Genomic DNA, 26,814 nt, shown 5'->3' on the forward strand with positions numbered 1-26,814 from the left:
TTACTGTCTGAGCCACCGGGGAAGCCACCAGGAAAGCTGAACCTAAAACATTTAAAATTTCAAACTGGAGAGTCTCAGAATATGAATTTTCACCCACTTCCTTCATAATTCAGCCCTACCTAATTTAACATGTTTTCAAGGAAAGAAAGAAAAGAAAGGAAGAAAAGAAAAATATATAGACAAAATACTTCAATGTCATAATGCTGAGTATGATTTTCTCTAAGCCAGGGCTAAGGATACAAGGTCCACGGAGCACCTGAAACGGGGTCAGTCTAAACTGAGATATACTGCAAGTAAAAAATACGTGCTAGATCTGGAAGACTCAGGATGAAAAAAAGAAATGTAAGCTATTGGTTCTCTTCGTTATAAGTTGAAATGATAACACTTTTAATATATTGAATTAAATAAAATGCATTAATTTTAATTTCACTTATTTCTTTTTACTTTTTAAGATGGCTCAGTCGTGCCCAACTTTTTGAAACCCTTTGGACTGTAGTCCACCAGGCTCCTTTGTCCAATGGATTTTTCAGGCAAGAATACTGGAGTGGGTTGCTATGCTCTTCTCCAGACCCAGGGATCGAACCCGCATGTCCTGTATCTCCTGCATTGCAGGCGGATTCTTTATCAGCTGAGCCATCGGGGAAGACCCAAGATGGCTACCAGATAATTTAAAATTGCATTTGTGTGCATGGAGAGGTTAATTCTCAAACTAGGTCAGGTGGCTACCTGTTTTCTGCTCAGATCTGCTTTTCCAGTCCTTTCCTGGTCTATGAAATGCCCTTGAACCCTGGAATTTTCTCTCCACTGCCTTTGGTGTGACCTCTGGGGCTGCGACTTTGGTGTGGCAACAGGTTCTGTGCCCTGTGTCCTGACCTTGGGGCCTATGCGCCCAGTTTGCTCACCAAAGCCCTCACCCTGGCTGGAGCCTGTGACCTGACCGTGCAACTACGTAGTTACCTCTGGCGTAAGGCTTGGTTTTAGTTTAATTTGTTTTTGTTGCATGTGGGAGTTTGGCAAAAAGAAATGAAATCTGTTTTTTCTTTTTCTTTTTGTTTATTTATATGGCTTTGCTGGGTCTTAGTTGTGGCATGCAGGATCACTGGTTTTTTTGTTTTTGTTTAGTTGCGGCATTTGAGATCTAGTTCCCAGACCAGGAATCAAACCCTCATCCCCTGCATTGGAAGGGAGAGTCTTAGCCACTGCCTGGGGAAGTACTGAGATCTATTTTTTCTTTAGGAAGATATTTTGACGTCATCTCTCAGAAAACACCGATAGATGAGAAAATACACCATAAAAGCCTTATGTTGGTCATTGTCAGAAACAACTTGTCAATATGTGCAAACTGTTTTCCCCTCTACTCCCTTAAATTAAGAGAAGGTTAATTCTTCCATGAAGCAACCATTTGGGTGGAGGGCTCGATGGATCAACTGGCCACTCAATTGTCCCAAGTCTTCAGTGTAACTTTTTTGACCACACCAAGAAATCCTCTTACTACAGAGTGGTCAGCTCAATTCTCTGACCTGAATTTTCTTCTATGTAAAGTGAGACTATCTCAATCATGCCAACTTTATTTCTTTGCATTGTTTTTTGTCCTTCAAACTTTTTATTTTATACTAGGGTATGGCCGATTAACAGTGTTGTGATAGTTTCAGGCGAACAGTGAAGGGACTCAGCCACACACATACATGTATCCATTCTCCCCCAAACTCCTCTCCCATTCAGGCTGCCACATAACATTGAGCAGAGTTCCCTGTGCTGTGCAATAGGAACTTGTTGGTTATCCATTTTAAATATCGCAGTGTGTAGATGTCGATCCCCAGCTCCCTAACTATGCCTTCCCCCAGCAACCATAAGTTCATTTTCTAAGTCTGTCTTTTTTTGTTTTGTAAGTTCGTTTTTATTATTTCTTTTTGATTCCACATATAAGGGATGTCACAGGATATTTCTTCTTCTCTGTATGACTTACTCCATTCCGTATGACACTGTCTAGGTCCATCCATGTTCCTGCAAATTCAGTCATGCCAACTTTAAAAGTCCATAGGCTTACCTATGTGAGTTGGAAGGAGAGTTATTCTAAAGAAACACAAACCATCCTCCTCCCCAGAAGTGCCAACTTTTCTGCTTGTCTGTAGTGTGCTGTGCTGTGCTGTGCTTAGTTGCGTCTGACTCTTTTCGACCCCATGAACTGTAGGTTCCCAGGCTCGTCTGTCCATGGGATTCTCCAGGCAAGAATACTGGAGTGGGTTGCCATGCCTTCCACCAGGGAATCTTCCCAACCCAGGTCTCCCGCATTGCGGGCAGATTCTTTACCAGCTGAGCTACCAGGGAAGCTCTGTCTGTAGTATAGGGGTAGGCAAGTGTTGGTGCTTTATTATTATTTTTAAATATGCTTATTTGGCTGCATCAGGTCTTCACTGTGGCAAGTGGGATTTTTGTTGCAGCCTGTGGGATCTCTCTGTTCTTTGTGGGTGTGTGTGTGGTTGCAGCATATGGGATCTAGTTCCTTGACCAGGGATTGAACTCCGGCCCCCTGCATTAGGAGTGTGGAGTCTTAGCCACTGGACAGTGCTTTAGAGCCATGTTACCCTGACTCTGCCTCTTATTAGCAGTGATTTGCGGCAAGTGATTTCACTCCTCTAAGCCTCAGTTTCCTCCTCGATAAATTGGGGATAACATAGTCTAATGGAAAACACCTGGTTCAGAGGAGTTGTTTTTGACCACATCATGCTTGGTGGCTCAGATGATCAAGAATCTGCCTGCAGGCCAGGGTTTGATCCTTGGCTGGAGAGAAGGGGATGGCAACCCACTCCAGTATTCTTGCATGGAGAATCCCATGGATAGAAGAGCCTAGTGGGCTTCTGTCCTTGGAGTTGCAAAGAATTGGACATGACTGAACAGCTAACATTTTCACATTATCCTTTATCATAACCCTGCTGACCTTGGGGAGCCTTATTCCTGCCAGCATGTATGACTGTTGCCTTTGCCTTATCAAGAAATAATAATAATTAGAGACTTCCCTGGTGGTCCAGTGGTTAGGACCCCACACTTCCACTGCAGGGGGCCAGAGTTCAATCCCTTGTCGGGGAACTGAGATTCTCATAAGTCAAGTGCTGTGGCCGGTAAATCATGAATAAATTAATTAAATAATTATATATAAATAGCTTTCCCAACCTTTAGAAAGAAAAATACACGTCACTGATTTAGTTACCTTCTTATTAAGTTAAGACTTAGACTGGTTAATGTCTTACTTTGCCCTTTCATTTCACAGTCAGAGGTCTCGGCTTGCGTGTGTTCTACTGCATTGTAGTTCTTTCTCTCCTTTCTTTCTTTTCTTTTTCTTTTTACAAATATAGTTCTATTTTTTAAATCTTTATTAAATGTTACAACACTGCTTCTGTTTTATGTTTTGATTTTTTGGCCACAAGACATGTGGGATGTTAGTTCCCCGACTACGGATTCAACCCGCACCCTCTGCATTGGAAAGCAAAGTCTTAAGCACTGAACCACCAGGGAAGTCCCTTTCCTCTCTGCTCTGACACTATAGTGACCCTCAAGACGCTGCTTCAGTCATGACCAGTCAACTGGCAAATCCCCCACCGCCCCCATTCTGCCCAACTTCACCCCCGTGACACTTGGCACTTACCACTGCTTCTTTGTGGCTCAGATGGTAAAGAATCCGCCTGCAAAACAGGAGACTGGGGTTCAATCCCTGGGTCAGGAAGAGCCTCTGGAGAAGGGAATAGCCACCCACTCCAATATTCTTGCCTGGAGAATCCCATTGGCTATCATCCACGGGGTTGCAAAGAGTTGGACACGACTGAGCAACTAGCCGCCGCCACTGCCACCACTTCTTTGGGTGCTTCCCTCCTCCTGCGGTTCCCAGCACCACGAGAAGTTACCCACCCAGACAGGTCAGGATCCTGACACATTTCCCAGCACCTGGCAGTCTTGTCTCTTTCCTCTAGTTTCTGACCATCCCATCTTTAAATGGTGTGTCACAATTTTTTCTCTCTCCTCAGACCTCCCACCAGTCACCACTGCCCCTCGCCTCTCCCCCATGGGTGACATTCCTTCTCGCTTGCCTGTGGTTACTTCAAAGCCAGCACCTGCAGCCACACCACACTCCCCCAGCTTACAAGCGGAAGCGGCTTCCTATTGAAAGCAGGGCCCTCCACCTTTACCCCTCCTGCCATCTGGGTAACCTTAGAGGGAAAGAACAAGATCATCAGTGATATGCCCTCAGCCTCTCCCACTCCATTACATCCTCCCTGTCAGCATAAAAAAAAAAAGAAAGAAAGAAAGAAAGAAAAATCTTCCTTGCCCTCACTTCCCCCTCTAACCTTCTCTCTCCTCCTTTATTGTAACCAAAGTTCTTGAAATCAAGCCCGTGCTGTCTGCTTCCTCTTCTTGTTCTCCACTCTGGTTTCGGCCTTAGGGCTCTGCTCAAGACTTCCTGCATGCCATGAATTCTAAGTGCTTTATACAGGTGTGGGATTCCCATCTTAATCACGAGGCTGGTGGCAGCCCTGCCTCTGTAACACCTGTAAGGTGTGGATAACTTCAGTAAATTAGCCAAGGTTCCAAACATCTGGCAGGGGTTTGCAATCAGACCGCTGGGCTCAGAGTCTATGCTCTTGACGGCTGTGCTGTATCGTACCCCTGACACCCCAACTGGACAGTGTCTGTTCTCAGTACTCAGCCTGGTGCCTTGCATGTAGGAGATGGATAAACATGTCTGAATGAGTGAACACATCCTGTCCCCACGGTTCAGGTTCTTACTCTCTCACTCTTAGAATAACCAACCCACAAACAAAGGGTACTTAAAAAGTGAATGGGTTTGGGTTTATGTCTATTTTTCTGAAAGAGACACCATTCTCATGTTTTACGTGAGCATCTAGGTTCCCCCAGAAGTTAATAACCTCTTGATTCATTCATTTTTCTTTTTTAAAAATAATTTTATTTATCTATTTATTGGGGGCCGTGCTGGGTCTTTGTTGCTGCATGGGCTCTTCTCTAGGATAGCCGGGCTATTTTCTAGTTGTGGTGCATGGTCTTCTCATTGCTGTGGCTTCTCTTGGGGAGCACAGGCTCTAGGGCTTGTGGGCTTCAGTAGTTGCGGCTCCCGGGCTCCAGAGCACAGGTTCAGTAGTTGTGGCACATGGGTTTAGTTGTTCCGAGGCATGTGGGATCTTTCCAGATCAGGGATCGAACCCATGTCTCCTGCATTGGCAAGTGGATTGTTTACCACTGAGCCACCAGGGAAGCCCAATTCGTTCATTTTTCTGTCTTCAGTTTCATTTTCTCCAACCTCCTCCCCCTTATATCCTGTATATCATCATTAGATGACTGGATTATCAGTGTTAGATTCTCTGTTGCTGGTTTAAAAACAAAAAACAAATAACCTCCCTCCACCTGAAAATTCTTGAATGTCTTCCCGGGTGGCTGCCCCTAAGATAATCAAACACTCTGGCCCAACGGCCAAGACTTTGGGTAATCAAACCCCAACACATTTTAGCAGTGCTATCTCCCACTTTTACACAAATCCTCTGTTCCAAACTGAAGTCTTCTTGTAACTTCAAAATTTCTGTTCTAACCCAGCTTTCAGCAATTCATTCAACAATAATGTATTGTGTTCCTGCTCTAAACCAGGCACTATGCCTGGAAAGAGGATATAAAGATGAATACAACACAGTCCTTGGACTTTCCTGGCAGGCCAGTGGTTAAGAATCTGCCTTCCACTGCAGGGGACATGGGTTTGATCCCTGGTCAGGGAACTAAGATCCTGCATTCTGCGGGGCAACAAGAGAAGACCACTGGCCGCAATGAAGACCTAGCATAGCCAAAATTTAAAAATAATAATAAAAAAAAAAGAATAATTTAAAAACAAACACAGCTTTACCCTTAAGAAATTATCAATCTAATCTGGGTGAGAGATGTGACAACAAAATTCCCCCAAATATTCATGGGAATTATTCCTTCTTGGAGGTGGGATGGAGCTGATAGTAAGGAAGAATTTCTAAGTTAAACATATCTGTATGATATGTTTCTTTAAAAATAAGCATGCATTAATTTTGTAAGCAAGAAAAAGGTAATATTCAGTGAAGATTATAGTTAATTTGGTTTTGAGCATCTAAGTTTCAAAGGAGAATAAACATAACTGCAAAAGAATTAGTAAAATTAAAGAGGAAAGAACAGTCAACCAAATAGAAAAAGGGGCAAAATATTTGAAGAGAATTTCTCAGAAGATGAAACATTTATGGTCCAAAAAATGTGAATATATGAATATACAAATACATGTTCAACCTTATTAATCAGCAAGAAGTACAAATTGAGACCACAGTGAGATTCTATTTGATATCTATCTGAGATACGAAAATTAAGAAATCTGACAAAACCAAGTGTTGAGGATTTGGAACAATAAGATCACCTATACAATGTTGTTGAAACTGTAAATTGGTAAAAACCACTTTGATTAGCAGTTTGGGATTATCTTGTAAAGCTGAAAGTTCACTTAACTTTTGACCCAACAATTTTACTCCTGTATAAATTTGTGCGATGTCCCTGGTGGTCCAGTGGTTAAGAATCTGCCTTAATGGACGTGACGTGGGTTTGATTCCTGGTTAGGGAGCTAAGATTCTACATGCCATGGAGCATTTAAGCCCTCACCACAAATACTGAGCCTGCGCACCACAACTAGAGAGTCCATGCACCAAAAGGAAAGCTCCCACGTGACTCAATGAAGATCCTGCATGCCCCAGCTAAGGCCCAACACAGACAACTAAGTAAATAGGCAAGAGAAATTCTTGCACTTGTGCATCAGTGGGTTTTATATGAATATTCTTAGTAGCACATTGGCAATAGCAAAAACTTGCAACAATCTGAATGCTCCTTATCAGTAAAGTGGCTGTGTTAGTTGGAGGTCCCCCAAAGCAGAGACTGGGATGAGGACTTGGGTGCAGGTTATTTATTTGGGAAGTGATCTCTGGCAGAGGAGTGAAAAAGAGGGAGAGAGCTGAGGCAAAGCAGCAGGAAAAGCCAATGTGAGGCATGTGATTCCATAGAGACCGCTGAGAAATATGCAAAATGCCTCCCAGAATTGTCCATCTTAAGGAAAGGAGCCTGGGCATTTATCCCTTGGCTCACATCCCCCATTAGTTGAGGGCTAAGGCTCTTTACTTTCAGTCTCTGCTGGGAGAGGACTGGGAAGGCTCTTAGGGCTTTTGAGAAGGCGGTAGAGCAGAAATTGGAGAGGCCCCAGGCCTGGCACTTGTGGTGGGCATTGTCAGTAAGTGGGAGGTCCCATGAAACTGGCTACCACATACTTAGCTAAAACCAGATGTGGGCCAAAGGGAAGAACACAGAGCACCAAGAGTGTTTGCTGCCAGCAGCAAAGCAGTATTAGCATATTCACACATCGAAATAGTCTACAGCAGCCACAAAAACTCAGCTACATGCAACAGAGCTGAGATGGATCTTAGCAATAAAACAAGAAGAGTAAAAAAGAAGTCCCAGGACACGCTGCTATATATACAATAGATAAATGAGAAGGATTTACCATATAGCACAGGGAACTATATTCATTATCTTGTAATAACCTATAATGGAATGAGTCTGAAGTTGTATACCTGAAACTAACACAATGTTGTTAATCAACTATAGTTGAATTAAAAAAAAAGAAATCCCAGGATATTAAGTAAGGAATTATATCCTTTAAATAAGCAACTATAGTTAATAATACATGTTTTAGGAATATGTGCACAGGTTCATACACAAAATTATATACTTATGTCTGTATGTAAATACATTTTCGTTGCTGTTCAGTTGCTAAGTCATGTCTGACTCTTTGTGTCTCCATGCATTGCAGCACACCAGGATCCCCTGTCCTTCACTATCTCATGGAGTTTACTCAAATTCATGTACATTGAGTTGGTGATGCTATCTAACCATCTTATCCTCTGCCATCCCCTTCCCCTTTTGTCTTCAATCTTTCCCGGCATCAGGGTCTTTTATACAAATTTTTGAAAATTAAAATATTTTTTCTTCTGTTTGAATTCCAACAAAAGAAAAAATGCAAAAGATTACTAAAAGAACATATAAAGAAATCCTGAAAATTAATGAGAAAAGGACAATGTACATTCCCACCAACAGTAGAGGAGGGTTCCCTTAAAAAGCAAGACTTTTAACTTTAAATTTTTATAAAGCTGGGACAATTTTTAAAGATAATTTTTTGGGAATTGTCTAGTGGTCCAGTAGTTAGGCCTCCACAGCTTTCACTGCTGAGGGTATGGGTTCAGTCCCTGCTCAGGGAACTAAGGTCCTGCAAGTTGTGTGGTACAGTAAAAAAAATATATAGATAGATAGATATATATAGGACTTCTCAGATGACACTTGTGGTAAAGAACCCACCTGCCAATGCAGGAGAAATAAGACAGGTGGGTTTGATCCCTCGGTTGGAAATATCCCCTAGAGAAGGGTATGGCAACCCACTCCAGTACTCTTGCCTGAAGAATCCTATGGACAGAGGAGCCTGGCAGGCTATGGTCCATGGGGTCTCAAAAGAGTTGGACATGACCCAAGTGACTTGGTACATGAGCAAGCATTGATGTATATACATATATATATAATGAAATATTTATTTTTTATATTAATTATTTTTAAGAACAAGAATATGATAAATACAAGATTGAGCAATGTGGTGGAGATCATTCTATAATGTATGGAAATATCAAATCACCATACCAGACACCAGGAAACTAACATAATGTTGTAGGTCAATTATACTTCAAGAAGCCTCCCCCAAAACAAGCAAACAAACTCCAAGCAAAAGAGATTAGATTTGTGCTTGCCAGAGGAGGTGGTACTTGGAGGGGGATGGGGAGGGGGAATGGGATGAAGGTGGTCAAAGTTACCAGCTTTCAACATCCAGTAGCAGGGATGCAATGTACAACATGAGTCATAGATTTTAGCATATAACATACTGAGGTATGTTATATATGAAAGTTAAGGGAGAAATCTTAAGAGTTTTCAGCACAAGGAAAACAATTTTTTTCCTTTTTCTTTTGTAAGGTATCTGTAAGAGATGATGGGTGTTTACAAATCTATTGTGGTTATCATTTCATAATGTATGGAATTCAAATCATTATGCTGTCCACCTAAATGTACAGAAACTTACAGGGATTTGATTACAGAAATTTCCAGAGGACTGGGGGAAACAGACTCTTGTAGGGCACAAACAAAACTTTGTGCATACCAGAACCCAGGGGAAAGGAGCAGTGACCCCCAAAGGGGACAGAGCCAGACCTGCCTGTGAGTGTTTGAGGGTCTCCTGTAGAGGGGTGGTTCGGCAGTGACCTGCTGACTGGGACAGGGGCACTGGCAGCAGCAGTCCTGGGAGATGTGCATTGGCATAAGTTCTCTTGGAGGTCACCATTAGCCCTACCATAGAGGTTGTAGACTCCAGGACTGCGTTGCTTCAGGCCAAACACCTAACAAGGAGGGAACACATTCCCACCCATCAGCAGAAAATTGGTTTAAAGATTTACTGAGCATGGCTCTGCCCACCAGAGCAAGACCCAGTTTTCCCCACATTCAGTCCCTCCCATCAGGAAGTTTGCTCAAGCCTATTATCCTCATCCATCAGAGGGCAGACAGAAGAAGCAAGAACTACAAATCCACAGACTCCAAAATGAAAACCACAATCACAGAAAGCTAACCAAAATGATCACATGGATCATAGCCTTGTGTAACTCAGTGAAGCTATAAGCCATGCTGTGAAGGGCCACCCAAGATGGATAGGTTATGGTGGAGAGTTCTGACAAAATGTGGTTCACTGGAGAAGGGGTTGGCAAACCACTCTAGTATTCTTGCCTTGAGAATCCCATGAACAGTATGAGAAAGCAAAAAGATATGACACTGGAAGATGAGACCTCCAGGTCAGTAGATGTTCAATATGCTACTTGGGAAGAGAAGAGAAATAGCTACAGAGAGAATGAAAAGGCTGGGTCAAAGCAGAAATGATGTTCAATTGTGGATGTGTCTGGTGGTAAACAGAGAAGGCAATGGCAACCCACACCAGTACTCTTGCCTGGCAAATCCCATGGACGGAGGAGCCTGGTAGGCTGCAGTCCATGGGGTCGTGAACAGTCAGACACGACTGCGCGACTTCACTTTCACTTTTCACTTTCATATATTGGAGAAGGAAATAGCAACCCACTCCAGTGTTCTTGCCTGGAGGATCCCAGCGACAGGGGAGCCTGGTGGGCTACCGTCTCTGGGGTCGCACAGTCAGACATGACTGAAGCGACTTAGCAGCAGCAGCAGCAGCAGCTGGTGGTGAAAGTCTGATGCTGTGAAGAACAATATTGCATAGGAACCTGGAATGTTAGGTCCATGAATCAAGGTAAATTGGATGTGTCAAGCAGGAGATGGCAAGAGTTAACATCAACATTTTAGGAATCAGTGAACTAAAATGGATGGGAATGGGCAAATTTAATTCAGATGACCATTATATCTACTACTGTGGGGAAGAATACCTTAGAGAAATGGAGTAGCCCTCATAGTCAACAAGAGTCCAAAATGCAGTACTGGGTGCAATCTCAAAAATGACAAAATGATCTCAGTTTGTTTCCAGGGTAAACCATTCAACATCACAATAATCCAAGTCTATAACCCAACCACTGATGCTGAAGAAGTTGAAGCTGAACAGTTCTATGAAGACCTACAAGACCTTCTAGAACTAACACCAGAAAAACATACTCTTTTCATCATAGGGGAGTGGAATGCAAAAGTAGGAAGTCAAAGAGATACCTGGAATAACAGGCAAGTTTGGCTTTCGAGTACAAAATGAAGCAGGGCAAAAGCTAACAGAGTTTTGCCAAGAGAACACGTTGGTCATAACAAACACCCTCTTCCAACAACCTGGGAGACAACTCTACACCTAAACTTACACAGTGCTGCATATCAGTTATATCTCAATAAAACTGAAAGAAAAAGAAAGGTTAAGCGCTGGATTTGGGGGGAGGGTATATGTAAGTTGTCAATTGTAGTTTTTAAGTGGGATAAGTAGCAAAAGATGGTCACACATGAGCAAAAGAATATAGGGTCCCTGACCCATGGATCATATTTAACCTCATCATGTACACCTGAGATCCAAGAACTAGGATTGTATGGTATGAGGTGCCTAATGTACTGATAACACAAAGGTGGGAACTTGAAGACACTCCCTCACACCAGGGAAGGTCAGGGAAGCTTGACCAAAAGGTAGGAATTAATGGGCTTAGAAGAATAAGTAGAAGATTGCCAACCTTGGGAGGAGGCAGGGAGTTTGGGTGAATGTTCCAAATGGAAAGAGCAGCAGGGACAATGGTACAGAAATGAGAGAAAGTGCAGCTTGGTCAATAGACTACAGACAATTAGGGAAAAGGAGACTGAAAGAGGTATATGCAAGTGATAGATTCAGAAGATAAGGTCCATTAGACGGAGGTTAGGCATTATACAACGTGATAAGCAAATAAGAGCATTGACGGGTACTTTTTTTAAGGCAAGGCACTGACAAGAACAGGGCTTCCCAGGTGACTCAGTGGTAAAAACTGCCTGCCAACGCAGGAGATGAGGGTTCAATCTCCCAGTCAAGAAGGTTCCTTGGAGAAGGAAATGGCAACAGGCTCCCGTATTGTTGCCTGAAAAAAACCTATGAACAGAGGAGCCTGACTGGTTACAGTCCATGGGGTTGCAAGGATCGGACACGACTGAATGACTGAGTAGAGCACACTGATAAGATCAGAAAGATCCTCACAGCAGAGTGCAGAACTGGATGGAGTTTGCTGGAGGCTGGAAGGTCAATTAGGATAGTCTCATCATAGTACAGATCGAAGTCCTGATTTACTTAGGAGCTCTGGAGTTTGCGGGCATGTACAGACTTGTTTTGTGTGTATGTGTGTGTCGGGGGGTAGGGGTGGGGGCTTCCTTGGTGGTTCAGAAGATAAAGAATCTGCCTGCAATGCGGAAGACCTGGGTTCGATCCTTGGGCTCAGAAGATCCCCTGGAGGAGGGCATGGCAACCCACTCCAGTATTCTTGACAGGAGAATCCCATGGATAGAAGAGCCTGGTGCTATGGTCCATAGTGTTGCAAACAGGCAGACAGGACTGAATCGACTTGGTACACGTGCACACATGGGCTTTTTAAAAGAGGTAAAATGGACAGGATCTTATTTCCCTGCTCTCCTGCATTTTTTTTTTTTTATGGCACCTATCACCCCGACTTATATTTACTTATCTGTTGTCTCTCCCTGCCACCAGGATGTAAACTCCAGGAGAGCAAGGATGTTAAATTAATTTTGTTTATTCTCAATCCTCAGGGCCTAACAGTTCCTGGCACATACTAAGTACGAAACAATTATTTGTTGAAGGCATGAAGTTTCATTGGGAAGGAGAAATACAAGGTAATAGCCAACAGGTGGAGAATTTCTGATGCGCCACTCTGATTTAGTTCTGTATCTCCTATTAATGGGGTTGGGAAGAGCCCCTGGAGGAGGGCATGGCAATCCACTCCAGTATTCTTGCCTGGAGAATCCCATGGACAGAGGAGAATGGTGGGTTATGGTCCATGGGGTTACAAAGAGCTGGACACCACTGAAGTTACTGGGCATGCACATACTCCTATTAATAAGACTCCAGAGCTCAGGCTCTAGCTCAGTATTTGACCAAACAATAAACTGTTCCTGCCTCTGGCTCTCATCCTTGTCTCAGCCTGAGGTAACAATTTTTCCTGCCCCCTCTATCCATCCTGCTGTTCTCTAACTACCTCTGCTGCTGCTGCTGCTAAGTCGCTTCAGTCATGCCCGACCCTGTGCGACCCCATAGACGGCAGCCCACCAGGCTCTGCCGTCCCTGGGATTCTCCAGGCAAGAACACTGGAGTGGGTTGCCATTTCCTTCTCCAATGCATGAAAGTGAAAAGTGAAAGTGAAGTCGCTCAGTCGTGTCTGACTCTTAGCGACCCCATGGACTGCAGCCTACTAGGCTCCTCCACCCATGGGATTTTCCAGGCAAAAGTTCTGGAGTGGGGTGCCATTGCCTTCTCCGATAACTACCTCTACAATCCCTGATTTTCCAGGTTTCCCTTAAGGTCCTTGGCCATATGTTTAACCAGCCTCACCTTGTTATATGATCACCTATCTGCTAGATAAGCTGCCTCCAAATCCACCACTCTTGGTCCTTCTCCAGAGGCTGACCTTGAAGGACAATGTCATCTGGGCTCATTTACCCCTAGACTTCCTCTTGGGTTCAGCCAATGGGAGGTGCCACAGAAGTGAGAGAGAGATGGAGAGAAAGAACCGTGTTCCTAGAAGTTCCCATTGGCCCTCCATCTCAGCTGTGGCTCTCACTGGGCACTGGTTCCATCTCTTTGCCTGTTCAGGTCTATGGTTGATAATGGCTTCTCGGCAGATAACTGCCCTGGAGTACTTCATTATCCTTGGTTGGTTTCCCTCAACCCTGCCCACATCTTTGTACACTGTACCTTCATTAACTGTCTTCAGTTACACTCACTGAGCAGGCCATCTGTTTCCTGCTGATCTTGGCTGATACAAAAGTAAAACTGGAGAGTTATATCTTTTTAAAAGAAATGAATATGATTCAAAAAGTTCACCCTTTCATTATTTTTATACTTTCTTGGCTGCACCAGGATCCAACCAGAGATTGAACTAGGGCTCCAGCAGTGAAAGCCCAGAGTCTTAACCACTGAACCACTGGGGAATTTCCAAAAGTTCACCCTTTTCAAGTATCTAATTGGTAGTTCTCAGTGTAGTTGAACAAATTGTATCTTTTTCTCATTTAATACTTTTTGTTACCCCACTGGGTGCTTACTCAGTGGTAAGTTATACAATATTGCAAGCCATAAATTACTTAATCATTCACATGTTTCAAACTTTCACTATCACAAATAAGGTTACAGTAAATATTATGCACGTGGCTGTTCACTTTTGGAGAGGATTTTTTTTTTTTTTAAGGTGGACCACTTTTAAAATCTTTATTGAATTTGTTACAATATTGTTTGTTTTATGTTTTGGTTTTTTGGCCACCAGGCAGGTATGTGGGATCTTAACTCCCTGACAAGGGATTGAACCCATACCCCCTGCATTGGAAGGTGAAGTCTTACCCTCCAGACTGCCAGGGACGTCCCTGGGGAGGATTCTTTCTTTTAGTGAAAACTTTTATATTTAGAATTAGCCCGCTGGACTCAGTTTGCTGCTGCTGCTGCTAAGTCGCTTCAGTTGTGTCCGACTCTGTGCGACCCCATGGACAGCAGCCCATCAGGCTCCTCTGTCCCTGGGATTCTCCAGGCAGGAATACTGGAGTGGGTTGCCATTTCCTTCTCCAATGCATACATGCATGCTAAGTCACTTCAGCCATGTCCGACTCTGTGCGACCCTATGGACAGCAGCCCACCAGGCTCTTCTGTCCCTGGGATTCTCTAGGCAGGAATACTGGAGTGGGTTGCCATTTCCTTCTCCATTTAGATGATCCCAAACTGTTGGCAACATCCAAAGTATCATAGTAAGGAGCCAGGCAAACATATGCCTTCTCTTCATCACACCTGATCAAGGTGTTGATCTTGGCTACATCAATGTCATAGCACTTCTTCACAGCCTGTTCAATTTGATGCTTGACATCCACAATAAACACAAATGTGTTGTCTTCTATCTTCTTCATGGCTAACTTGGTGGTGAGGGGGAACTTGATAATGGCACAGTGGTCAAGCTTGCTTTCCCTAGGTGCACTCTTCTGAGGATATCTGTCTGCACTGCCCCCTGAGCTGCAGTGTTTTAGGCTGTGGCAAGGTGGGTGACATCCAAATTTTTTTTGTGTGTGTGTGGTCGTGGATGCCTTTCAACACTGCTTTCTTGGTCTTGGCTTTGGCTTTGGGAGGGGCAAGGATTTCCTTCTTTGCCTTCAGTGCCATCTTAGTGAAAAAGAGGGAAGAATTTTTCTTAAGGAAAAGTTTCTAGGAGTGATACTGATGAGTCAAAAGAGAGTCACATCTCTATTAAGGCTCTTCAGAAGTATTGTCAAATTGTTTTTTAAGAGGATTATACAAATTCCCATTGCTACAGCTTTCTCTGAATGGGCCAATTGCATCTTCTTATTAGCAATGGAAAATACATAAGTTGTGTGTGTATACACGCACGCATGCTAAGTCATTTCAGTCGTGTCCGACTCTTTGGGACCCCCTGGACTATAACCCACCAGGGTTATCCCATGACTGTCCATGGGATGCTCCAGGCAAGAATGCTGGAGTGGGTTGCCATGCCCTTCTCCAGGGGATCTTCCAGACCCATGGATCGAAACTGTCTTCTGCATTTCAGGAAGATTCTTTACACCTGAGTCAGTGAGGAAGCCCTATATATATACTAGTGTAGTAGGTGTATTACTATGTGGATTTCTGTCATAGTCATACCAATCCTAAGATAGTTAAAGCTATTTTTTAGCTAAATGGGAATGGAGGGACAGTGATTTTGAGGGGACTGAGAGAGAAGGTAAGGGGATTTGCCCCTTAATATTCTTCTGTCTTTACCCTGCCTCTTCATCCTGTTTATATAACAGTTTCTTCTTCAGTGAGCTGTGCTTCTTCAGGGCCTAGTATAGTGCCTGGCACTGTCCTGAGTATCAATAAACATTTATAAAATGTACACATGATGGAAGGAGACGGTTAAGATATACGCGCCCAGAGTTGGCTATACTAGTAAAATGAGCATTCGGTAGTTTTAATGAACTAGCTGGAATCAACACTTTCCATTCCCTCCAAATAAATGTATTGACTACTTTCCATGCCTGCTGAATGCTTTGAATTAGTGAGTCTACATCTGGAATGTATATATATATGTATATACATCTTCCTACCCGTTTTGTTAGATACCTAACAAGAGTCTGTTGTGATTGGTCCCAAAACTGCTTATGACAGCTATTTGCCAGAGTATAATTGATTTAATTAAAATTACATAAACTGATAAGACATAAGCCTGAAAGAGAAGGAGCTGTTTCTATGAAATGTCAGTTGAATGCTTTGGAAATATTAGCTAAAGACCACATGAAAATTACTGGCAAACCATACGTGGGAAGCAGAAATATACAGGATTTTTTTTTTTTTAAAGAAGGAGCCTCTATTTATATTGCTTTGGAGGAAATTTTAAGTCCTCAGTCAATTTTATTTTTTAAATTATTCTATTTTATTTCAGCTGTGCTGAACAGCATTCTGGATCTTAGTTCCCCAACCAGGGAATGAACCCATGCTCCCTGCAGTGGTAGCATGGAGTCCTAACCAGTGGACGCCAGGGAGGTCCCTCTCAGTCAACTTAAAAAAAAAACAAATTGGAAAGTATAGAAAATACATCATGGATATGAATTACATAAGAAAGACAACTTAAGAATTCTAACTGCCACCGTTGCTCAAATAAAAGGTTTGCCCTCACACTGAAAGATTGGCAAGTGGGTGTTCCTTACAGGTTTGAAGTGAAAATGAAATGTTAAGGTTTGTATTTGTCACTTTAATATACTTTCCCTATTAACTGACCAACTATTGGGCCAGATTGATTTGTTTGGGCAGGGACAAATACATATGCCCTATTCGTTTAAATTTTTTTTTTCCCCATAGGAGGTCAGATAAGGGAGAATTTGTGCTGGTTATTCTAGAAGGAGTGATCTACCTAACTGCTGAATTTGGATCTACCTGCCCTTAGAGATGGGTTGGGAAGATCCCCTGGAGTAGGAAATGGCAACCTGCTCCAGTATTCTTGCCTGGGAAATCCCATGGACAGCACCTACTGGGCTACAGTTCATGGGGTTGCAGTGAGTTGGACATGACTGAGCGCAGGCGCACACGCGCACACACAGGGACTTGGAGGGCAATCCTTCCTAACCATACGTGGCTAAAGCTGATAGGCCTCTGCAAAGTGGAGGTTGGAATTTGGGGGAGACTATTTTAATTCAAAGAATAGTAAAAAGCTTTTGGTCATTAACCAGGTCATTGACCAGGACATTTTTCAGCTCAGCTTTGTTGGTAATAAAGTTGATATTTTCATCTTTTCTCAGGTTCCAGTCTTCTCAGGGCTGATACTTCCTGTCACCGTAGCATTCCAACAGTGTTGAGTAAGATGGCTTCTACGTTTTGTCACAACTGAGATATATCATTTTCCCTTTTATTTTAGTTTGTGATTGTGTTCATTCAAATAAACAGTTGTCTCCAGTAATCCGCTGTCAGTAGGTTAGGCTTGTTTAAATTTCAGTCTGTATCTGAAGCTAGACAATGAGAAAGCATTTATGGTTTCTGAGAAATACTGGTATCAGGAAATATTTACTGAGAAGGGAAAAGAAACCCAAACATGGCTCCTGCCAATCCTTCTAGCCCCTCCTCCACCACATCCTGCGAGAGTGTTGCCTGTCCTGCTGATTTCTGGATGGGTAAACATGGCAAACTTCAGGTCACCTCCTGTATGGATATTTAAGTGAAAACTGCAAACATAGTAGGGAATAATAGTTTAGCCTTTTCTTAATATCCTTCAAGGCATTTTGGAGCCCTATAATGGGTCTGAAGATCAATGATCAGTATTTAAAAAGAAATAAAAACATAAAATTGAAAATATCAGAAAGAATTGCATAAAATAATGGTAATATTTCATGGAATGTTTTGTTTCAGAGGTGTGTGTGTGTGTGTGTCTGTGTGCATGGGCATATATATACTGGGTTGAGATGTAGAATATATTTCTTATGGAGGGCCACAGTCAAAAAAGAGTGCAAAGGATATTATTCAGCCATAAAAAAGAAGAAAATCACACCATTTCTGAAAACATGGATGGATCTTGAGGACATTACACTAAGTGAAATAAATCAGAGAAACACAAACACTGTGTGATTTCACTTTTATATGGGATCTAAAAAAAAAGAGCCAATCATAGAAAGCTGAAAAAAAAAATAAACTTTTCCTAAGTATTGGTTTTAAAGTGCACATTTCTTCTTTCTTTCATTTTTACTCTTTGCTAATTTGCTCTCTGAAACTGCTGCCTTCTGAATAAATTGCAGTAATGAATAACCAGAGAAGCAAGGGCCTCACTCAGAGAAGCAAGTTCTCACTCTGTGAACAGCTGGAATGCAAAAGCTGTTGTCCCTACCTCTTCATTCTGAGTCAATCTGACACCCAAACAGCATTAGGGTAGAAGGGCTTTTCAGTGGAAAAGACCCTGATGCTGGGAAAGATTTAAAGCCAAAGGAGAAGGGGGTGGGACAGGATGAGAAGTTTCAGATAGCACCATTGACTCAATGAACATGGATTTGAGCAAACTCTGGGCTACAATAGAGGACACAGGAGCGTGGCATGCTGCAGGCAATGGGGTAAAGAGTCAGACATGAATTAGCAGCTGAACTAGAAGAAGGGCTAAGATCTAGAATCTCATTAAGGAAGAGGATACAGGAACATTTACTTTAAAATTTATCACCTGCACAGTTCAAGCCTCAGGATTCTTCTTCCAGCCATCAAATCACAGAGGGTTCAGCTTGGTATGCAGGATCAAAGCCCTACCTTTCCAGAATGACTCACCTATATTTCTCCCAAGTGAATCTGTGCTCCAAGCAAACTGACCTCTTGGTGTTTGCTGAACTTCTTATTTTGTATCACTGATTGTACTGTTCCTTCTGCAAAGGTCAGCCTCCTCAACTAGCCCCTCTTTGTTGCCAAAGTCCCATCTATCCCTCAAAGATCATTTCCAACTTCCTTTCCTGATTCCTAATACCTTTCTTTTTAATTCCATAAATATCTGTAAGAAATACCTTTTTATAAAAATGCACTTGAAAATATAATTTTTCCTGATTTCAAGTAAATATTAATGTACTAGTGTAAAAAGAAAATACAGAAGTCACAGAAGAAAATAAAACTCCCATTAAAAAATCTACATATGATACACATTTATGTATATTTATATATTACAAGCTGGTATCATATCACTTTATAATGTGCTTTTTAATTATATGTAGATGCCATGACATTAATCTTTTTCTTCAACACGCTTTCTTTTTCTGGCTGTACCACAAGGCATGTGGGATCAGGAATGGAACCCCATTGGAAGGTAGAGTTTTAACCACTGGGCAGCAGGGGAATTCTGTTCAACTGGATTAAAAAAAATTTTTTTTTTTTTGTATTGGAGTATAGTTGATTTACAATATTGCATTCAACATGATGTCAATGGTTATTACAAATCAACTATAATTTAACAATCATGGAACACTGGGCATTTTACTTGTTTTCATGGTGCTGTATTTTGGGGGAATATAAATGGAATGGTATCCAGGGTATAGAGGTTTCCTTGGTTGCTCAGTTGTAAAGAATCCATCTGACAATGCAGGAGACACAGGTTTGATCCCTGGTCCCAGAAGATCTCCTGGAGAAGGAAATGGCAACCCACTCTAGTATTCTTGCCTGGAAAATCCCATGGACAGAGGAGCATGTGGGTTACAGTCCACGGGGTCGCAAGAGTCAGACATGACTTAGCAATTGAACGACAACAATAATGCAGGATATAGAGACAAATTTCCTTAAAAAGCACAGTGGATTATGTTTTGGGAAATAGGAAACTGGGGCCAGTGATAATTTGGAGAAATTGAAGTCCCCCCATGAATCTTTGGAAGTACTGACACATAAGCTGTGTTTCCCACTTTATGTCAAATTGGGTTTGAGCCAATTGCACTTAAACTTTAAAGGGCAGTGACCCCTGAAGGATTATGGTTGACTCAGGGGGTCATCCAGGCAGCTGACCCATGGAAACATGCAGGGCTGAGCATGCATGCCTCCTCACCTCAAAATATTTCTGTCTTTGTGTACTGTCTAGATCTAGTAGGAAGAGATGTGCCTCTTCTCGGATTTCTTCCTCCCTCTTCCCCAGCCCTATTTCCTTTTTCTTTTCTGAGATCACCCACTATTAATTATCCTATCTTTTTAGTCTCCCCTCTCAGATCCTTTGAGAGTTCTTCCTCAAATTGAAAAAAAGAAAAAAAAAATCACCTCTCCTTTACCTTAAACATTTTTTTCTCCAGCTTTATTGAGGTATAGTTAACAAATACACATATTCAAAGTATGCAATATGATTTATATACATATGTGTACACGGAAATGATTACGACAATCAAGTTATTTAACCTATCGATCATCTCAGGTATTTACCTTTCATACACTTGCGTGTGGGGAGAACACAAGATGATTAGGAAATTTCCAGTGTTAACCACAGTTACTACCCCTGGAGCCATAGGCCCAGTCCCTTCCCCTAGCCCTCCCCCTTCCTCCCCTCCCTCCCCCTGCCAAATTTCTGGATTCATCACCCTTTACTGCCTTCATTGCTCCACCACCACAAACTGCCTACCTAGTGCTCAACTCAGTGAAGAGCCTGGCCCAGAGCAGGCCTTGGCTGAGCTAGTTCCACCCCTCGAGTAAATTGGCGTCTCTTTCCCGGTTCTTCTGAGGGCATTTCTCCATTAGCAGTGGGTGCTCAGTGCCAGACACCGACTCCGTGCTCTCCCCTCCCCACCTGGCTGCCACCTTTAACGCCGCCCGTTCCCGGGTCCTCCGAGTTCTTGGAAGGTCCTTCCTGGCCCTCTGCCCGCCTGTTCCGAGTTCTCACCTCGCCCAGTCAGAGCTTCCCCAGTAACTCGGAGGATCTCTCAGTCTACCCCTGGGAGGCAGCCGTCGCCAGGCCGCCAACTCCGTTCGCCGCGGGTCTCACGGTCATGTCTCAGCGCCCCTGCACCTCCAGGCCCGCGTGCAAGTCCCCAGATGCAGCGATGACCGAGCATTTAGGGCGCACCTACTAAGCACAGGCCCACGCCGCCTCTGCTCCCTTTCAGGTAACAGCCTCCTAGGCCCCACTACGAGCCGGATTTTGAAGGAAGAGGACGCCGTCCCGGCTCCAGAGGCGCTCCAGTCCGCAGGGGCGAGGCACCTCGTAGGCAGATCGTGACCCTCTAGTGGGGGACCTCGGCCCCAACCTCAGGCCCCCCGCCCGGGAGGCGCGTCAGAGGACCAGAGGCCCAGGTCGCAGGGGGCGGCCGCCGGACCGGAACCGCGCCGGGTGCTCGGCTGGGGCAGGCGAGGCCGAGGGTCCGGCCTTGCCCGACGCCGTCCCCGCCCCGCCCCGCCCGCCGCCACTGCCGTCGCCGCCGTCGGGTCGGTGCCGAGCAGCCTGCCTGGGGCGGGAGGCAAGAGGCGAGAGGCCAGGCCCCAAGCCGGGGCTGCCCCTCAGCCGCACGGCCCTGGGCGGGTGCCCAGGTCCAAGTCGCCTTCCGCCCGGCCGGCCACCCTCCCCCTCCCCGCCCGCGGCCCCAGCCAGGTCCCGCCGCCAGGCAGGCTCCCGCCCCCGCTCCGCCCCCGGAGCCGCAGCCCCGCCCGCCACCGCCGTCGCCATGTTGTGGCTCCCACAGCCGGCGCTGGGGACGCGCGCGGCCGAGCCCGGGGCCTGCAGCCGCCGCCGCCGCCAGGTAAGCGCCCCCCGCGGGCCGGGCCGGGCGGGGCTTGTGGGCCGGGGCCGCCGCCGAGGCCGCCCCAGCCCGAGCCCGGGCAGAGCAGAGCCGGGGCCGAGCCCGCGCCGGCGCCGCGGCCCGGCCCTGCAGCCGGGCGGACCCTGCTCGCCGCCTGAGGCGGCAGCTACTTCCCCCGACCGCCGCCTGGCGGGCCCCGGCCGCCACCCCACCCCGCCCCCGGCGGACGGGCCGCCTGCCCCTTCCGCCGTCCCGACCCGCCGCTACCTCGCCGGGCGGGCACGCTTGCTGTCTGTCCTCCCCGCGCGAGACGGGCGGTCGCCCTTGGCGTCGGCCCGCGGCCCCCCGCCCGGGCACGGATAACGGTGCCACTTTGCCCGGCTGGGGCGCCCTGTCAGCCGGACCATCCCGGCCGCCCGAGGAGCTGGCGCCGTCACGGGGCAGACACTTGGGGGATCGTCCTTTTTTGGCGCCCCTCAGTCCCTGCCCCCACCTCCGCCCAAGTTCTTGTCCCTGGGGGAGGTTTCTTCGGGAGCAGACGGGTATGCCTGCTCCAGAGTTGGGGGGCCCAGGGAGGGTGACCAGGCCTGTTGATCAGGGTGGAGATTGTCTCTCTGCAGGGACTCTTCCTGCCAACCTGGGGGGGAAGAGGCTCAATGTGACCCGAGGGCGGACGGGGAGCGTCTGCTGGACAGATGGCCTCCTGGCCTTGGATCAGCGCTTGTGAGGGGGAGGGGTCCGGACGACCTTAGGTATGCCTGCTTCCGAGAACCCTAGGATTATTGGAGCTGCTCAGGGATTTTGAACTTTTCTTTTTTGAGTAGGCCAGAGGAGGCATTAAAAATCCTGCACTGGAATAAATCCTAGGGCCCACCCAGACCAGCATGGCTGGCACCCAGGACTAGCCTAGGATAGGACTGCCAGTCAGAGAATGGGACTTGGTGGGGAGTGGGGAAAGGTTGTATTTGGCTCAGGGCTGGCCCACTTGCCTTCAACTCTGTGTTCTGCAGGGTCTGTTGGGTGCCTCTGTTGGTGTGTACAGTGTGGCTGAGGTTACAGAAAGTGGAGAGACAGATGTCTGGCCTGGAAGGTGCATGGTGGGTTTTCAGGGGTCTGTTGCCTCACCCCAAGTACATTATGCAGTGAAAGAGAAGAGGAAGCAAGGTGCTAGCACACAGATTTTGACCGCTTTCCAGTTGTTCCACTGGTCATGGCTTCGATTCATTCAGTAAAATTTTACTGAGCACTTATTATGTGCCAGCCACTGCACTAGGTGCTGGGAGTATAGGGGTAAACCAGAAAGACATGTTTTGCCTTGAGTTCATAGACTCAATAATAAACAAATAATCTTGAAACATCACTCAGCAACAGGTATTTGTCAACAAATACCTGCTGGGCATTGTTTTAGATGATGTGAAGAAAACAAAGCAAAAATAACTGCCTTTGTGGAGCTTTAAGGGGGGGGCGTTGCACAGACAATAAAATAAAATATAAAATAAAAATATATGCTGTTAATAAGTGCTAATGAGAAAAAGAAAACAGGTTATTGGGTTATTGGGTAGAGACTGAATTTATATTTGAGTGGTCTGGAAAGGGCTCCTGAGAAGTTGTCTTTTGAATAAAACGTTGAAGGAAGTGGTGAACTAATCATTTCAAACTGTCATGAGTACAAGGGGAGAAAGGTGAAGAGCGTGGTGAGAGATAATGGGCCTTGATTTGGGTTGGGGGCTCAGGGAAAGCGTCCCTTGAGGAAGTGACATTTAGGCCGAGACCTGAAGGAGGGGTGAGAGTTAACCATGTGTGGAGCAGCACAGAGCTTGGTAAGTTGGAGGAAGTGAAAGAGGCCTGTGACTGGAGAGGAGATAAGTTTCTAGAGAGGTGTGTCAGTTCACTGGGGGCCTCCGGGACAGAATGCCTTTCCCTCCAGAGTTTGGATTTACCCCCAGTGTAATTAGGAGCTTTTGAAGGGTTTTAAGTGAGTGACATGATGATATTTACATTTTAAAAGGACTCTGGTATGGACAAATAAGCAGGTAAGGTAAGGCAAGGCTTAATGTATGGAGTGGCCTCACTACTTGGTCTGCTTTGAAAAGCCTCAAGCAGTCTGGGGGAGGAGGATCTTTTCTCTCAGAGAGACTATTTTGCCCAGCTTTTACGAAGGGAAAGAAAAATGAATTAACATTTATGGAGTGCCTGTTAGGTGGCAAAATCAATTTTAGAGACTTTTACAAACATTATCATATTTAACTTAGTCTTCTCTGCACTCTAAGAGGAGTAGTCCTGCCGCCTTTACATTTACAAGCTCAGAGGAGTTAGATGACTTATCCAAAGCTACATTTGTAACATAATCTGTATTCAAACCCAGGTCTTCCTGATTCCGGAGCCCTCTGGCTTTGGAGCCAGACTACTGAGTGTGTGTCTTGCTTCTGCCACTTACTAACTGAATGATTTTGAGTTATTTAACCCTTCTGGTGCCTCAGTTTCCTATCTGGAAAAGCCTCAAGCTTTTCTCAGCTTCAATGCAGGTAAAAGTACCTACTTCCTAGGGTTTTTGTATTGATTAAATTAACTTTTAGTACAACATGTTAGTTTCTTTTATTAAAATTTTAAAACATCCACACTGCCTCCCAGCCCTGTTGTCATTTTGGATGAGATTAACTGTAGGGACAATTCAGTTCTTGAATATTGTGAGACTCTGTTTTCCTTTAAATAACTTAATGCCAATGTTCCATGTGCTCAGTCCTTCAACACTGATTTCTTGTTTCAGTCTTGACACTGTACTGGGACTTCTAGATACAATGTGAGTTCCTTCCCTCAAGCTCAGTGTATCTAGGGGAGGTCAGATAATTAAAATGAGCTACAATGTACTTAACAAATTCTCAAAACCCCCTGTATTTAGAGAGCTACAGTTAAGAGGGTAAGAACTAAATGCCTGGGGAAATAGGGAAGGCTTTGGGGCCAGGGTGACTTCTGAACTGGGCTTTGGAGGAAGAACAGTGTTACCACCATGTAAGACTGGGCAAAGGACATTCTATGTAGAGGGAGTTATACGTGAAAGCACAGAGCTGTGAGAGGCTTGGTTTGTCCAGGGATGAGGCTGGTAAGCTGAGCTGGGCTTGTGAAAGGCAGGTCAGGTTTGGATTTAATTCCGTAAGGCACAGGGACCTATCAGAGACTACTGGATACATCAGATCCATACCGTGATGGGTGCTGCTGATAGAGAGGATACAGTTGTCATCCTGGGAGGTGACTTTATTTTGGTGGGATCTCAGGGCTTCAGTGTATGAAGTTTCAGAAACCTGAAACTCAGGTGGTTTTGTTTGTTTGTTTGTTTTTAATATAATTTTTATTTAGTTATTGGCTGTGTTGCATCTTTGTTGCTGCTCAGGCTTTTATCTCGTGGCGAGTGGGGGCTAACTCTCTAGTTGTGGTGTGCGGGCTTCTCATGGCAGTGGCTTCTCTTGTTGCTGAGCTTGGGCTCTAGGGTGTGCGGGCTTCAGTAATTGCAGCACATGGGCTCAGTAAATGTGGCTCCTGGCCTTGAGAGCACAGGTTCAATAGTTGTGGCGCACTGACTTTAGTTACACCGCATCCACAGCATGTGGGCTCTTATGGGACCAGGGATCAAACCTGTTGTCTCCTGCATTGGCAGGTGGGTTCTTCACTACTGAGCCACCAGGGAAGCCTTGAAATTCAGTTGTGTAGGCCACGTGGAGCTGGTTCAGATCCAGGGAGAGTGACTAACCAAACTTGGAAGAGACTGATGCAAAAAATCAGGGTATTAACTAGCCTTGAGAACTGAAACTGCAGAATGACAGATATCTCTGTCCTCTGGTCATGGCCCTCCCCACACCCAGCCCCTAACTTCTGGGCAGGACTCGGACATACTAGCAAACTCTTGCTCCTCAATTCCCACTTGTTTTTCTCAGGCTCCATGAATACTAACCCTTTTTTGTTAACATAACCTTGCCCTAAAGCTCTATACAGTGTAGTTAACAATGTTTATTAATTGATGGAATGAATAATTCTGTATCATTTGAATGGGATCCTGTGTTTGTGAAACTTAAGGAAAAGGAGGAATAACTTTTTTAGAAATAAAGTATTGCAAAAGGGGCTCCCTAGGATTGGGTTACTGGGGAAGGTATGCAGATACCAAATGGTGTGGGTAATTTTGTGGCCAAGGGGTGGCTGTGGACAGATACATTGGAAGTTGCTCCGAGAACAGAGGTCTGTGAACTCTTGAAAGAGGTGGGGTGGGGGTGGGTTGGGGTTGTACCTGAAGAAGAGTTTGGTTTAGGATTTTCATCTTGCCTACACATGGGGGACAGAAGAGGAGGTACTAATTCTTGCCCTCTACTCAGCCTGGTCGTGGCGAACTTTCCTATTGCATGGGAACCTTCATGGGGTTTGAGCTTCGTCTTAACACTTCTGCTTCTGCAGAACTGGAAAGAGTGGTGAACCCCCTAGAGCTCTGAATCTGTATTTTTCTACACTGGAAACCAAAATCCAAATAGACCAACCTAGATTATGGATTAATTATTTTTCTTTTAAAACTCTAAAGGACATTATTCATGTGGAAAATTTAGGCAATACAGATGGGTATACAAATGAAATAAAAATGATAAACTCTATAACCTAGATTTACTGTTAGCATTTTAATATTTAGTGTTTTTATTAGATCTTTTCCCCCAGCTCTATCTTTCTATGCAAGTTGGTTTTAACTTTTTTCTTTTCCTACAAAAATAGGAGCATCGCGAATAGAAGAGCGTTCCAAGTGTCGATGTCTGTGAGGTGGAGTAGTGGTGTATGCCCGCAGTCTGTGTGTGTCTCCGTCTGTGGGCATCTGGTCCAGTGTGCCCACAGTCTGTGTGTGTCTCTGTCTGTGGGCATCTGGTCGTGTGCCCGCAGTCTGTGTGTGTCTCCGTCTGTGGGCATCTGGTCGTGTGCCCGCAGTCTGTGTATGTCTCCGTCTGTGGGCATCTGGTCCAGTGTGCCCGCAGTCTGTGTATGTTTCTGTCTGTGGGCATCTGGTCATGTGCCCACAGTCTGAGTGTGTCTCCGTCTATGGGCATCTGGTCGTGTGCCCGCAGTCTGTGTGTGTCTCTGTCTGTGGGCATCTGGTCCAGTGTGCCCGCAGTCTGTGTGTGTCTCTGTCTGTGGGCATCTGGTCCAGTGTGCCCGCAGTCTGTGTATGTTTCCGTCTGTGGGCATCTGGTCATGTGCCCACAGTCTGAGTGTGTCTCCGTCTGTGGGCATCTGGTCGTGTGCCCACAGTCTGTGTGTGTCTCTGTGGGCATCTGG

General features: G+C 45.0%; 1 protein-coding gene and 1 long non-coding RNA gene across 9 annotated transcripts in view; both read left to right on the forward strand.

The window, feature by feature from the left end:
• Nucleotides 1-18,774, forward strand: part of LOC133233918 (uncharacterized) — a 32,682-nt gene extending 13,908 nt beyond the window's left edge. Inside the window, exons 3-4 of the long non-coding RNA XR_009731917.1 lie at nt 12,358-12,441; nt 17,089-18,774. This is a non-coding gene — a long non-coding RNA (uncharacterized LOC133233918). The remainder of the gene's footprint in view (nt 1-12,357; nt 12,442-17,088) is intronic.
• A 1,534-nt stretch (nt 18,775-20,308) lies between these two features.
• Nucleotides 20,309-26,814, forward strand: part of ZNF592 (zinc finger protein 592) — a 53,549-nt gene continuing 47,043 nt past the window's right edge. For 6 of the 8 annotated variants that reach the window (XM_061393994.1, XM_061393999.1, XM_061393996.1 and 3 more), the window contains exon 1: nt 21,426-21,513. The gene's annotated coding sequence lies outside the window, so the exon portion shown is untranslated. Of the gene's footprint in view, nt 20,884-21,425; nt 21,514-21,968; nt 22,056-26,814 lie in introns of those variants that run through there. The other 2 variants (XM_061394000.1, XM_061394001.1) reach the window with 2 other exon arrangements.

The sequence above is a fragment of the Bos javanicus genome, chromosome 21, assembly GCF_032452875.1.
Source record: "Bos javanicus breed banteng chromosome 21, ARS-OSU_banteng_1.0, whole genome shotgun sequence".
NCBI lineage: Eukaryota > Metazoa > Chordata > Mammalia > Artiodactyla > Bovidae > Bos > Bos javanicus.